Raw genomic sequence first — 15,152 nt, forward strand, 5'->3', positions numbered from 1 at the left:
CGACTACTGTCTCTGGATCTCCCAATGGCCACTCATTTCAATTCCCAGCCCCATCCCCTTGCTGGCATGTCTGTCCATGGTTTTATTGCACTGCCAGACAAATTGGAGGAACAACACCTCATCCTCTATCTGGGCACCCTCCAATCAGAGAGCATTTAACATCTCATCGTCCATCTGGGCACCCTCCAATCAGAGGGCATTAACACTTCATCATCCATCTGGGGACCCTCCAATCAGAGGGCATTAACACCTCATCGTCCATCTAGGCACTCTCCAATCAGAGAGCATTAACATCAACTTCTCAGCTTTCCATTAAAACCCTTCCCACCCGTCTCCTTCCCTCAAGCTTTGTCTCTCTGTCTCTTCCCTTTCCCCTCTGTCTCCTCCCACAGAGCCAAAATCAATTCTCACCTTCCCTCTTCTCATATCCAATTAACACCTTTTGTCTGTTAGTCTGTTAAAATTGCCAAGTATCTATTTTTACCAGTCATACCTTGAAGAAGGGCTCAGGCCCCAAATCTTTACCTTCTATGGACACTGTGAGACTGGCTCAGTTCGTCGAGCATCTCTGGGCTTTGCTCAGGCAGTGAAGATGGAAGTGTTGAGGAAGTAATGGTGCTGTTGGGTTAAAAATTAAAAATAGGTATGAACCCTTCTCGAAGTGTCTTGTATGTTAATTTTTCAAACCTTCTCTTTGCTTGAAATTGCTTTCGTTTCAATAACTACCTATCAATGCAAAACTGGCTGGGGATGCTGTGGTGAATGCAAGACTGAAGAGTAGGAGAGACTCTCTGCGAGACAGACCTCCCTGATAGCACTGTTTCTTTTTCTAAAAGAATTAATGCTTCAGACGGAAGGAATTAAAGTGAGACATTCACAAGCAACCTCTCACTTGCCGAGTACGGATTATTTCAACCTTTGAGTCTATACTCCCACTCAAGCTTATTCATGTTAAAGTAAGAATAATTGAAAATAATGATGTGTCAGTATGCCCGTGAAGACCATTTTGCCTCGGGTGAGCTGCACTTTCATTGCTTTCACATGTTCTAATTCTTTATCATTGGAAATATGAACTAGAATCTGCTATTAAATTGTATTGCAGGATTAAGGTTAAGAAGACAGTAAGGACTTTGGAACAAATAAACTGCACCATTTTTAAGAACTGGGAGGAGGAATTATAAGTCCTACAAGATCAAACTTATATACTCCCAGGCTCCAAGGTGCTGGCTTTGCTGTGTCTCATACCAGTTATACCCTTCCAGCTTACTCACACCCAGGATTCATTCAAAGGGAAAAGTAACTGATCCCAATGACAAGCGTCCACCCATTCTGGAAAATTAGAATCAGAATTTTATTGTCATGAACATGTCGCGAAATATGATGTTTTGTGGCAGTGTTCATTCATTCAGGTACCTTGCCAATCGGCGTGGGCGATTATGTCTCTCCATCCGCCATGATCTCTGACCTTCCGAATTGTTACCACCACTCTTCTCCTCCGGTGAAGGCAGTAATACAACCAGCAGCAACATTGCAGTGCAAATATTGATATAAATTACATTCTAAAATAACTACCGTATATGCTCGCGTAAAAGGAGAATTTTTAATGATTAATTTTATGGGGTCGACTATTACGTTACTTTTGAGGGGCTGTAGTTCACACGAGAATTCAAAATACCACGTCAGTAGCAGAAGTCCAAATGATCGCTAAGAAAATTAAGGACAAAAACACAAAGAATTGAAGTAATAATACAGAGTCGGTGCATCAGTGCACACGTCCTATTGTGGGGGAGGTCGGGAACTGCGTCGTTGGGAGCTCTGAGCTGAGGTGAGATATTTTCACATGAGATATATATGTTAAATACCAGATTTTTTTTTTGGCTTAAAAATAAGGGGTCAGCAGTTACTTGAGATCGACTTCTACACGAGTATATGGAGTAAATAATGCGAGTAAAATAGGAGGAAGTAAGGTAAAGACTGTGGCTCATTGTCCATTCAGAAATCTGATTGCAGAGGGGATGAGTGCTGACCTGCAGGCTCCTGTACCTTCTTCCTGATGGTAGCAGGGTGAAGAGGACATAGCCTGGGTGGTGAGTGTCCTTGAGGATAGAGGTTGTTTTCTTAAGACACCGCCTCTTATAGGTTTATGATGGTCTCTATAAACAATCGACATGATTATTAACGGATGATATTGCATTTCCAGACTCTGGACATAGTTGTCAGATCAACATTGCATGATAACACAATGTTCTTTTAATAGCCATAATTGCTCTGCCTTTTTTTCCTCTTGGCCATCCATGGACTGTGGCTTAAATATCTCTGTCCTTCTCCTTGGGGGAGGTACATAATTCTCTTAAAACTACGGAAGTGACCATCCTGGATATTGGGGGTATAGCTACTTGTATGTATGATTCTCTATATGACATTAAAAATAATAAAACCACTTCCACTCTGTTCTGGAAGAAACTTGCACTGCTCAGCAGCGTGTCATCATCATCACAAACACTTCACAATTTCTCATCCATCCTCCATCAGGGCTGGCCAACCTTTTAACTTTTAATTTGGACATCCAGCACGGTAACAGGCCATTTCGCCCCAGCAGTCTGGGCCGCCCAATTAGCCTACACCCCCCCACGATACATACTCGTGGCCGGAAATGGCCTGTTACCATGCTCTATGTCTACATTTAAATTTAATTTTAAAATTTACATTTAATTTTGAAAATGACATTTAATTTAAATAAGCTGAGAAGTGGGGACACTCTGTGGTCTCTACACCAGAACAGGTACATCAGAACTAGGCTTTTGTCGAGGAAGGTGGACCCCTTTGAAAGCTCATATGTAGTAATAGTCTGTGTACAACAATTGTTCCTTAAATATTGTCAATCTTATCAGGATTGCTTCATGTATCCAATGTGGCAGAAATTTTGCAATGATATTTTAGTGATTCTTTTAGTTGAAAACTATAGAAGCCAGCACTGGAAGCTTTCACCAAAAGTTGAATTTACTAAGTCCAATAACTTGGAGAATGAAAAGGAGCTATATTGATGCAGCGCCCTCCGCAGGTCTCTGAAAAGACAGCTAGTTACGTTGCACGTCCATCAACTCTAGATGAAGCAAGTCCACTGACAAGTTTATTTAGGGGATAGCAAATTTTGAGGCAGGAGGCTGATACAAGCATCTAGCTCGATATACAAAGACTATAACATGGAACATGGCCCTCGATGTTGTGCTGACCTATATATACCTACCCAAAAGGAAACCATCAAAACCGTGAGCCTGTCTAAGAGTCTCTTAAATGCCCCTGACAAACTGATCCCCAATATATGATCTTAGTCTCAGCCATCCCCTTCTGTGATTTGGAGCTTGACTCCTTATCCAACAGATTAGGTGCTGGATCCATAATATCAGCTTTTATCATTACAGCCAAGCTGCCATTTTCCACAGTGACCTGTTATATTCACCCTTGTAAAAATAATTGGTGAGAACATGTTTTCAGTCCAATAATATCTTCTATATTCTGGTTTATTAGTATTAAAAGGTGAGGATTGCCACACTGTACGCAGATTCGCCAGTTGCTTCATTGTGGACATTTAAATAAGGCGACACAAAATATTTCGAATCCCTTTTGAAAAAAATGCTATCAATATGCTTTTACGTGCTAGAGGAATCAGGGGATATGGGGAGAAGGCAGGTAGGTGGAGTGAGGTCATAAATTAGATCAGCCATGATCTTACTGAATGGCGGAGCAGGCTCGATGGGCCATTTTTGGCCTCCTCCTGTTCCTAATAACAGAAATAGCAGCCTTTCAATAACAGTCATTTACAATACATTTTCAAAGGTTATCTTTAATAAATTAACATATTGTTTTGTGCATATTATCATGCACAAGCACAAATGATCTCGTCAGAAATTGACATAAATACCTTTCCTTTATTTATTTATCTCATCTAATTAATTTCCTACATCTTTGATAAGAAACATTTACTTCTAAAAGGCTCACATTCTGTGGCAATATTTCCTACCAAGATCTAAAATTCCATCAAGGATTTATGCAGCATATTTTATCAATAATGCTGGTCATATTTTTGCGATGATCGTGTTTTGATCAGCTTCAAATGAACCCTACGGAAAATATTACTTATTTTTCAGTATAATTGCAGATGCAATTCACAAATGGTACCTTGTTTTCAAAATGTTCCTATGTGCAACTGTAAAGTAAATGAGAATTTACCAAAAGAAAATTAAATGCTGGCAGACAATGAAAATCTGAAATAAAAACAGAAGATGCTGGAAACACTCAGTGGGCCCTTTGAAGGTCTGCCTAAAGGGTTTGGATCTTTAGTGTTGACTCTGTTTCTGTTTCTACAGAGGCTGACTAACCTGTTGAGTGTTTCCAGCATTTTTCTGTGTTGTCACACTCGTTCTTTATATGTGATATACATATAATTTGAAAAGCAAATGACGTCCGGGTTTGCTTCATAAATGTTGACAAAACTACTTGGCAAATTAATGAGCACTTGGAGGAAGAAATATGCGAATCACTTTTGATGAATCCCACAAAATAAAAGAGAACAGGAGGTTACATTTAAGGCACGTTTAAAAATAATGTACTTTTAATGAATTGCCAATGTTCTGAGTTCAAAGGCAATGGCTTTGTTTTTTTAAAAATAAAAATAATGGAAGAAACATCTCTTCAAATACTGTTATAATTTCTTTAATAGAGGAGAAACAACCACCTGAAGAAACACACAAAGATCAGCGTGTACAGAGCCGTTGGCATACCCACGCTCCTGTTCGGCTCCGAATCATGGGTCCTCTACTGGCATCACCTACGGCTTCTAGAGCGCTTCCATCAGTGCTGTCTCCGCTCCATCCTCAACATTCATTGGAATGACTTAATCACCAACATCAAAGTAGTCGAGCTGGCAGAGTCCGCAAGCATCGAATCCATGCTGCTGAAGACCCAACTGCGCTGGGTGGGTCACGTCTCCAGAATGGAGGACCAACACCTTCCCAAGATCATGTTATATGGCGAGGTCTCCACTGGCCTCCGAGACAGAGGTGCACCAAAGAAGAGGTACAAGGACTGCTTAAAGAAATCTCTTGGTGCCTGCCACATTGACCACTGCCAGTGGGCTGATATCGCCTCCAACCGTGCATCTTGGCGCTTCACAGTTTGGCGGGCAGCAACCTCCTTTGAAGAAGACCACAGAGCCCACCTCACTGACAAAAGACAAAGGAGGGAAAACCCAACACCCCACCCCAACCCACCAATTTTCCCTTGCAACCACTGCAACCGTGCCTGCCTGTCCCGCATCGGACTTGTCAGTCACCAACAAGCCTGCAGCAGACGTGGACATTACCCCTCCATAAATCTTCATCCGCGAAGCCAAGCCAAAGAAAGAATAGAGGAGAATAGACCTATTGGTAGAATATATAAAAAAGGAACACTTAGATATATATGGAGTCATGAGATCCTATAAGCTTCAGAGCAAATTAAATGGTTTTGGAATGCAGTTACTGCTGGAAATACTGATGTGTTAATGACCAGACAGTCTAATTTTATGTAATGCAGGTTAAAGGCTGGAGGATCTCAGCAGATCACACAGCATCCTTAGGAAGCAAAGGGTTAACTTGGTCAGTTATATTTTGTCAGCTATCCCTGATGAAAGGCACAGGCCCCGAAACATTGGTTACCCTTTGCTCCGATGGATGCTGAGTTTCTCCAGCATGTTTGTGCATTGTACTCAATCCCAGCATCTGCAGGCCTTAACTTAACCAAGGGTAAGCACTGACCACAAAATTTATACTGAAGTAAATAGAATTGTTACAACGTAACAAAAAAGCTTGTAATATTGCAGGCGACATCAAGGCTTTGCTGATCAATATTTTGAGCCTTAATTGAGTGCACTGGACAATTTTTCTAAAAGGCTTGCTTCCTGTAAAAGGATTGGGTGGTTATGATAGACAACTTCAATCTGAACACAAAGATAATTTCAGATTTGTTGTATCATGTAGGAAGTTGGAGAAACATTAAATTTAACTTTTATTGAATTTAGCATGTTTAATCGGATAATGATGCGTTAGTTCAACTGACCAAAAAATGCTTTGCGGCTGATTTTCATTTGTATTCATCATCTGATGCCTCTCATGTCACTGACCAACAATAGTACCCCAGCAATGATGGATTCTAGTTGCCCATAAAACCACTTTTCCAAGGTCACAATGTCCCGGTAGTACCTTTCCCATGTTCATCACTGACTGAACCAAGGTCATCAGGGAAAAAGTCAAAGTGCGAATGCAGAAAATGAATTTTCAATGGCAAATTTCACTTCATGGTTTTGTACGCTTGAAGTAGACTTAAAATATGACAGGAAATCACAAAAATAGATTATATCTAAAAAAAAAGTACGTAAGGAAATGTTTAAAGTTATTTTCGTGATCAGCAGCCCAAATCCATGAAATTAATACACCCAACAGTGTTCTGGAAGCAAAATCTTCACTGTCCGGTGTGGTAAATATATTAATTTTCTTTTATATTCATTCCAGGGACATCAGCTTCACAGATTGAGCCCATTGGTGAGCTGTAATCTTGAACTGCTGTGCGCTGTGGACTGAAAATTATACAGTTAAAACTATAATACCAGGCCATCGACTTGGAACAGAGATTCAGAGGAATTTCTTTGGCCAGAGGGTGGTGAATCTGTGCAATTTGTTACCGCAGGTGGTTGTGGAGGCCAAGGCAATGGGGGTATTTAAGGCTGAGATTGACAGGCTTTTGATTCACCAGGGCATCAAAGGTTTTGGAGAGAAGGTCGGGCAGTGGGACTGAGTGGGAAAATGGATTAGCTCATGATTGAATGGTGAGGCAGGCTCAATAGGCTGAATAGCCTATTTCTGCTCAAATGTCTTGTGGCCTTGTCGAATTGCATTGAATCCAAGTCACATTCAAGCAACTGTGATGAGATCCAGGTCTTTATTTAACTACCATGAATAAATATTTGTTTATCCAAGTTTCAACACTGGAAGTATCTTGTAGGAAGTTTGTGTACAATATCTAGAGCTACATCTCATTTTAAACTCTGAATCCTGGTGTGACAAAGGATTTTATTGTTTCCACATCTGAACTATCTTACCATATGTGGCAGCAAATCTCTTACCATATCTTACCATATCTTACCATATGTCTATCTTACCATATGTCTATCTATGTGTCTATCTATATGTCTATCTATATGTCTATCTGTCTATCTGTCTATCTATATGTCTATCTATATGTCTATCTATCTTACCATATGTCTATCTATCTTACCATATGTGGCAGCAATCTCCCAAACTCCGTTCGACACATTAACTTGCCAGACCTCCATTTGGCTTTACTCATTATTCATGCAAGAGCTACAAGTGATTGATGACCTTGATCCCCAATTACATCAACATAAAACCTTGTGGTTTTATGATGCCATCATGAAGGGTGAAATTTCTCCCAGGTTCCCACACTGAATGCTTGACTGTTGGAGAATTTGAGTTGAATTTAAATATCTTGGAATAAAATGCTGAAATCAATACAAATTAATTTCAAGTAAAGAAACCTCCCTCCCTTAGCCACTCTGGCTTGTATGTGACTTCAATCCTAAACCAATAGAGTTGGTGTCTGAAGTGGTCTAAAATGTCATTCCATTGCTAACAAGCAGTGATGTACATTGTAAGAGTTCAAAAGGATGAGTGGATCTGTGGCATAGATAGTAGGGTCACTCTCTCACAGTACCAGAGTCCAAAGTTCTCTCCTGACCTAGAGTACTGTCTGCATGGAGTTTATCTCTCTGTGTGCTCTGGGTGTCTTCCATTCTGGTAGTGTAGAGCTCGTCGAAAGAACCAAAGACTTGTTGATCCAAACCAAGGCTTTTATTAGCAAAAGACCGGAGCTCTTCACAGGTGGCCGACCAGTCCGGAATGATCCGACCTGGCTAGGGACACAACCCTTTAAGGCCCAAACAATAGGTGTGGCTTAGCTCTCAGCCAATCGCTGTAAGCACAGTCTAGATACAGTACCTATATACACTATGTACATTGGTGATAGATCTGTACTATCACAGGTAGCAATTGAATCCTGCGGCCTTCAGTGGTATAAATCTCGTTCCTGACCTCATAAATTTGTAGGATCATGTCCTACTTCAAGGTTTTGAGCATAAAGTCCAGGTTAGCACTGCAATGCAGTACTAAGGGAATATTTACACTGCTGTCTATACCTGTCTTATAGAAGCTCCCTGCCTCTGAACGAATTGGGGTCAATATAACTGCGAGGATTTCCACTGCAATAAAGATTAGGTTTTTTCCAATCCCTTTTAAGATGAAATCCGTAAATGGGTTTGAATTAACAAATAAACCATTTGCCAATTCCAATAATTTAGGCCTCTGGATTTACGACATTTAGATCCAGGCCCTTTGGACACTCTTAATTTACAAAATAAATTGCTATCAGAATGTAAAGCAGCAATTTATCTTTGTGATTGATTTTCAGCTAAAATATATTTAACAATAATTTTGATTTTTGTATCATATTAATTTCAACAGAGAAGAGATTTAAGCTTGTTTACTTTGATTCAATGCTTTATTTTGAAGGTGCATTGGTTCAAAATGCATTCGTCAAGGAAAACAAAAACAAGGCAAGGAAGGGCAGTAACTAAGCGCATTTGTGTATACTTCTTGCAAACACTTCTTGGCAGGGTGAACACAAACTTCTGACCACCAGCTGCCTCAACTCTGAGCCAACTTCTTTGGTCAAAGAATATTTATGGATTGTGGTGGTGTTTTCGTCACTCAGAGGAAGGCTGTAATGTTCGAGAAGTCCTTCACTGGGAAGCAGAAGGAAGAGGAAACACACCAGAGGGGATAAGTTGTTGTGGTTCTTCCTGCTGGTATCTGTTACTGCTAAATTTCACTCATCCCTGCTCTAACTACTTGAAGATATTTCTGAGCTTCTTGTATAATTTTGAGTATCTTGAAGCTCATACATTCACTACTCTAGTTAGTCTCCAATGGTTTCACCCTTTCTCTAAACACTTACAAAGTCACAAATTACATTGTGGATTGTTTTGACCTTTGAAGTCCAGATCCTCATTTAGTCTAGGTGCCATCAAGCTGGATAAGGTTACCTTGAGGGGATAAACTACTAATATTGCCACACAGATTTGTGTAGCTATGTAGAACTTAATGTTGGTAAATACCATGTGATCCTTGGGTAAAATCTCTGAAACAAGTAATTGTCCCCTTTGATTGGAGAATGAGCTTTGCGCGCATTGGACCCATCAGGAAACCATTGCTTTTTTCAATCATGCCCCATAATTTTAGATAACCTTCCAACTGCAGGAGTAAGAGGAAAAAAAAAGAAAACAAAGGAGAGGAGCCAGATAGAGATGGGGGGAGGGGGGGGGGGTTATGTATCCACTCTGGAATGCTCCTGTACAAGCAAATTGTATAGTTGCTTCAAAATTCTTCCCTGGTTGATGGTGATAAATACAATATATAACCGTACCCGAACTCCATACTTTGCATCCATATTTATTCCACTGAAGGGAATAAAGTAAATTTCAAAGATGGAGTCCGATCCTACATGGTTTTTAAACAAGACAATCTGCAGATGCTGGGGTCAAGTGCAATGCTGTGTGACCTGCTGAGTTTCTCCAGCATATTTGTGCCATGGTTCCATTCTATCAAATGCCGGTGAATTTTTGTCTGTTGCCGATGATTTTCTTGAAGCAAAGTAGCAAAATTAACATGGAAAATTCAATGGTGCTAAAGTTTCCATTTATGTGGCAGATAAACCTTGAATAAAATGTGATTTTTGGTGGATAGGACAGAAAAGAATATATTGGGAAATGTTAGAATAGTCCTGTAAACTTGAGAATTTTAGTGATTAAAGTGTACAAATTAATGTTGATTGAAGCTAATGTGCTGTGTTATATTGTGAGAAACAGATATGGCAGTGTTGAGTCAAGTGCATGAAAACACCATGAACTTAATTATGTTCTCCACATTGCCACAGCAGCACATATGCGAGTGGAGAACGCTGTGCCTTGGAGAAACCCTGCCATCATTCTCAATAGGCCTAATTTGAAACTTGGGGGGAATAAAATTCTGATTAATATGTCAGCTGTTTCTAATACCAAGGTCTAATATTTCAGTTTGCTTGAAATTTTCTGCTGTGACGTAACTAGCATGGGCTCAGTGAAAGGGAATATTAAGAGTGATTCCTGGACTTGAGAGGAAATGATTAGGACTTCTGTAAAACTGCAATGCCACATGCAACAAACAAGAAATCCAATGTTACAGAATTTTGTGCATTTCTCCCTAATCTGGAAGAATTCCAAATATTTATTTTTGAAAGGCATAGGATTTTAGGAGCCATTAACTTCACAACGGGGAATTGGAAAGAGAAATCAGAACTCCCATGGAGCACTCAAGGATATATTTTTGCATATAAATAACATGAGCCAAAAGCATTATTAAAGTTTGTGAAGAGGAGGGGATAAATCAGGGAGCGATGTTTGCATGAATGTTAAAAGCTTACAGATTGTCAGGGAATCGAAATATTAAAGGGGGAATGACTTCTTGATTTCTTTTTCCCTCTGATGTTCCAAAGATGCACGGGTTAGTAGGTTAATTGGTCACATGGGTGTATTTGGGTGGCGCAAGGTGGTGTAGGTAGGACCTGTTACTGTGCTGGATCTCTAAATTAAAATTTGATGCCTTGCAAACAGCAGAAAATGTACCATGATTTCAAAACAGTGGCAAAGAGCAGATAGGATTGTATATTAAATTATGTGATTGCAGATGTAGGCACACAATTAGTAAATTCCACCCCAACTTCAAAAAGGGGAAAAAAAAAGTGTGGGGGAAACTGACAGGAAGTGCAGGAATTGAGGGTGTCCCTGCTGAATAAAGAGCGCTTCAATGAGTCACTTGATATGTTCCACAATTATAGCACAGGTCAAAGACGGCATCTTTAACTTACAATTCATGAAGCATGATCCTAAAATATACATATAGAACCATAGAACTTTTCTCCTTTCACTCCTAACTCATGTCTCCTGGTTTGCATCTCACCTATCCTAAGTGGAAAAAGCCTACTTGCATTTATCTATATTTTTTTGTATACCTTTATCAAATCTCCCCTCATTCCTCCACACTCCAAGGAATAAAATCCTAACCTGTTTAACTTTCCCTGTAACTCAGTTCCTGAAGTCCCAGCAACATCCTGATAAATCTTCTTTATAGGTAGGTTCATGGTACAAGTTGTGGAAAATGGTATTAGCAAGTACTTAATGGCTGGCATGGGGATGATGGGTGAAAGGGTCTGCTTCCTTGCTGTATGATTTTCCGAAAATATGACACTCTTTACAATTGACCACTTTGATGATGTTTCAGATACGTTATCATATTTTGCATGCCACCACTCCTGTGAAGCACCATAAGATATTTTACTGTTTTAAAGGAACCATCTTAATGGGAGATAGGGAGTCGTACAACAGACAAACAGGCTCTTTGTCCCAATTCGTCCATGCTGACCACGTTGCCAATCTGAGCTCCTCCTATTCAGACATAGTCGTCGTTTTTAATCCAAAAATCCTCTCAATCTGACTTTGGCTTGGGCATTAACATTTTCTAAAGGTTTGTATCTAAATCAATCAAGCAAAGCAAACAACTTAATTAAACAATTTGCATCTAATGGAATTTTAGAAATTATTGCCTTAACTGAATGATGAGGTCAACAGAGTGCTGGATTTGCCAAAACTGACGGGTAGACATCAGTTGTCAAGGAGAAGTGATATCAATTATAATATCTTCCTAGGCCGGGCTGTAGTTCTGATGGCTGTACAATTTACATATCAATATTTCTGCCCAGAACATTAAAGGAGTAATGCCGGGAGTTTTGAATCATCAGACCCTTCTTTTTCATTTTGATTAATTATCAGGATCTGAGCATCACTGATAAGACCAGCAATTTTATTGGCCATCCCCTAATGGCTCTTTAGAAGGTGGTGAGGGTGAAATACACTCTTAAACCATTGCCAAGCTTCTGATGGAAGTGCTAATGGGTAGGGGGTTTCGGTGATTAGACCCAGCAAAGTTAAAGAGCCAATTAAATATTTCCAAGTCAGGGCGACATGGACTGGACTGGAAGGGGACTTCCCAGACGTGTTGTCCCCATGCACCAGTTGCCCTTTTCTATCTTGGTCGTAACATACTCATGCATTTGAGAGCTGTTGTCAGAGGGTTCTGGATGAGTAATTGCATTTTGTAAATGATACTCTTTACAGCTACTGGACACCAGCAGGAGAGAAAATGATTGTTTAGGATGGTGAGCTAGGTACCAAACAGGCAAGCTGCTTTGTCCTGAATGTTGTGTTTAAGAGCTGCTAGATCTTTACTCAACCAGGCAAACAAAGATTACTGCCGACTTGTAATTTGTAAATCGTTGAAAGGCTTTGGTGTATCAGGAGGTGAGTCATTCATGACAGATATCCAACCTTTTGTAACCTCTGTGACAGGTCAGTGATAGCCACCTGGATATTGAGGCACCATTGGATATCAAGGTTAGGCTCAAAAAGAAAAAGAAAAAAAGATGAGTAATACTCAACAATATTAATGGGGAGAAATATATTAATGTTTCCACCATTTTATGCTTTTATTTTAGACTTCCATACAATTTTTTGGCACTATCGCAGGAAAAAGGAATCTCAGGGATGTATGTGATGCCGTGTATGTACTCTGACAAGAAATCTGAATTTTGAACTACAATTTGTTTTTATTTTCACTGACTGGTTGGGTGCTATCGTATTAGAACCGTAGAACATTACAGCACAGAAGCAGGCCCTTTGGCCCTTCTAGTCTGTGCCAAACTATTGTTTTGCCTAGTCTCAGTGACCTGCACCCAGTTGTGGTGGGAGTCCCCCCCTCATGTTCCCCCTAAACTTTTTCCCTTTTTACCCTTAGCCCATGTCCTCTGATTTGTACCTCATCTACCCTCAGTGGAAAAAAGCCTATCTACATTTGCTCTGTCTATTCTCACAAGTTTAAATACCTCTATTAAATTTGCTCTCATTCTTCTACACTCTAGGGAATAAAGTCTTAACCTGTCTAATCTTCCCTGTAACTCAGTTTCTGAAGTCCCAGCAACTTCCTGGTAAATCTTCTCTTCACTTCTTTCTACCATATTGATATATTTCCTGTAGTTAGGTGGCCAAACTGCACACAATACTCCAAATTTGGCCTTGCCAACGTCTTATTCAACTTTATCATAAGATTCCAACTCCTATACTCAATACTTTGATTTATGGAGCCCAATATGTCAAAAGCTCTCTTTGCAACTCTATCCACCTGACATCACTTTCAGGGAATTGAGTATCTGTATTTTCAGATCCTTTTGTTCTCCTGCCTTTTCTTGGTTTGTCCTTCCTATATGCAACACCTCACACTTGGTTGCATTAAATTCCATCTGCCTTTTTTTTCAGCCCAATTTTCCAGCTGGTCCAGATTCCTCTGCAACCTTTGGAAATCTACTTCGTTGTCCACAACGCCTCCAATCTTAGTGTCATCTGGAAACTTGTTGATTCAATTTACCACATTATCATCCAGATTATTGATAGATACCCAACATTGAGACTCAAAGAACTTGCTGTCTCTCTGATGCTTCTCTGTCATTTGGAGGAAAGTTAGGCCAGAAATTCTCAATTTTACATATTTTCATTCAGGCTTTGAGAATGTTTTTGAAGCTTTTTCTTTGCCATCATGGAAATCTTAGGCCTTCTGAAATACAATACACACGAGTGCTGGAAAAACTCAGCAGGTCAAGCAGCGTCTATAGGAATCAAAGATATCTAACCATCGTTTCAGGCCTGAGCCCTTCGTCAAGGTCTGAGCAAAAAGCAGGCAGGTTCCTGAATAAAATGGCGAGGGGAGGAGATGAGAGGAGAGAAGGACCCTTTTGAAAATTTGGTGTCAGACATGTAGAGGATGAACCCCAGCCACCAGAGCTGGCTCTGTGTGTCCCAAGCCTCAACATTGTCTTTGTTTATCTGCTCTAATGAGACCGGCACGAGCGGCCACAGTTGGCCTCCCCAGCAATCTATTCCCCCTCATTGTCCCCTTCACTTGACAAGATGGATTGCTCTATTATATTCAGCTGCTTTATGCATCACATAGTAATCAGGCGAACAATCACCTTGCCTGAGGGCCACCAGTTACGGGGTTGGGGGGGGGGTTGGGCGGAAGGGAGCATGGGAATCAGGAGGAAAAAGCTGATGGTGAAGATAAGGACAATAGAGAGGAATTGTGTCTTTACCCTTACTATCCACACTAGTGAAGGAAAAGCCCATAACATGGTGACATGGAGAAAGAAAGACCTTTCCATCTATATTATTCAGGTCCCAACAGAATAGAGATTCTCAACACACACATTGCAACACGTATCTTTATTTTACTAGAGGAGTACATACCCCATTATTGTGCACCATTCCCTCATTTTTCAAGAAGGAGCTGATGACATTTGCCTCAGTACAATCTGAATTCACCAAGAGTTTTAAATGATGGTTATTTCAAATGTTAGTTTTCAACTCCTCAACAGCCCAACTGCATTGCAGCAGGTCTCTGAGAAAGGTCTCTTCCTTCTAGTAACTAAATTAAAGAGGCTACTTTAAAGGCAGAACAAAAGAGCATTATGGTCAATTGAATTGACATATTGTGTACTGATGAATTTCACAACCCGTATCCAATGTAAAAGTCACCTTATGACACCTCTATAATGTTCTCTGTGATACCTTGTTGAAGCATAATTGGGAAAATGCTGATTCATTCATTTGTGGAATAATCAGTAACACCATGAGGTTAATTGAAGTTTGAGGCAAGGTCATAAGACTGAATTAAATATTAGTTTTTCTATTCAGCTTTTCAATTTGCATGTTTATAACTGAGAAGCAACAACGGATTCGTGCTCTTGGGCAGCCAAGGGTAACTGTGTTCATCAAGGATATGTTCAAAGGTGATTTTTCGTTGGCTCCATTGGGGAGAAAGTATTACCAGTGTTGATATGAGTCAAGTTCATTGCCATCTGATTGCACAAGAACAACCTGACGAAACAGTGTTCTCCGGTCC

At 40.1% G+C, this 15,152-nt stretch overlaps 1 long non-coding RNA gene across 2 annotated transcripts in view; it reads left to right on the top strand.

Annotated features, from left to right (window-relative positions):
* Positions 1 to 15,152, top strand: part of LOC138747795 (uncharacterized) — a 128,066-nt gene that overhangs the window by 47,407 nt on the left and 65,507 nt on the right. The gene's annotated exons all lie outside the window — the stretch shown is intronic.

This window comes from Narcine bancroftii, chromosome 12 (assembly GCF_036971445.1).
Source record: "Narcine bancroftii isolate sNarBan1 chromosome 12, sNarBan1.hap1, whole genome shotgun sequence".
Classification (NCBI taxonomy): domain Eukaryota; kingdom Metazoa; phylum Chordata; class Chondrichthyes; order Torpediniformes; family Narcinidae; genus Narcine; species Narcine bancroftii.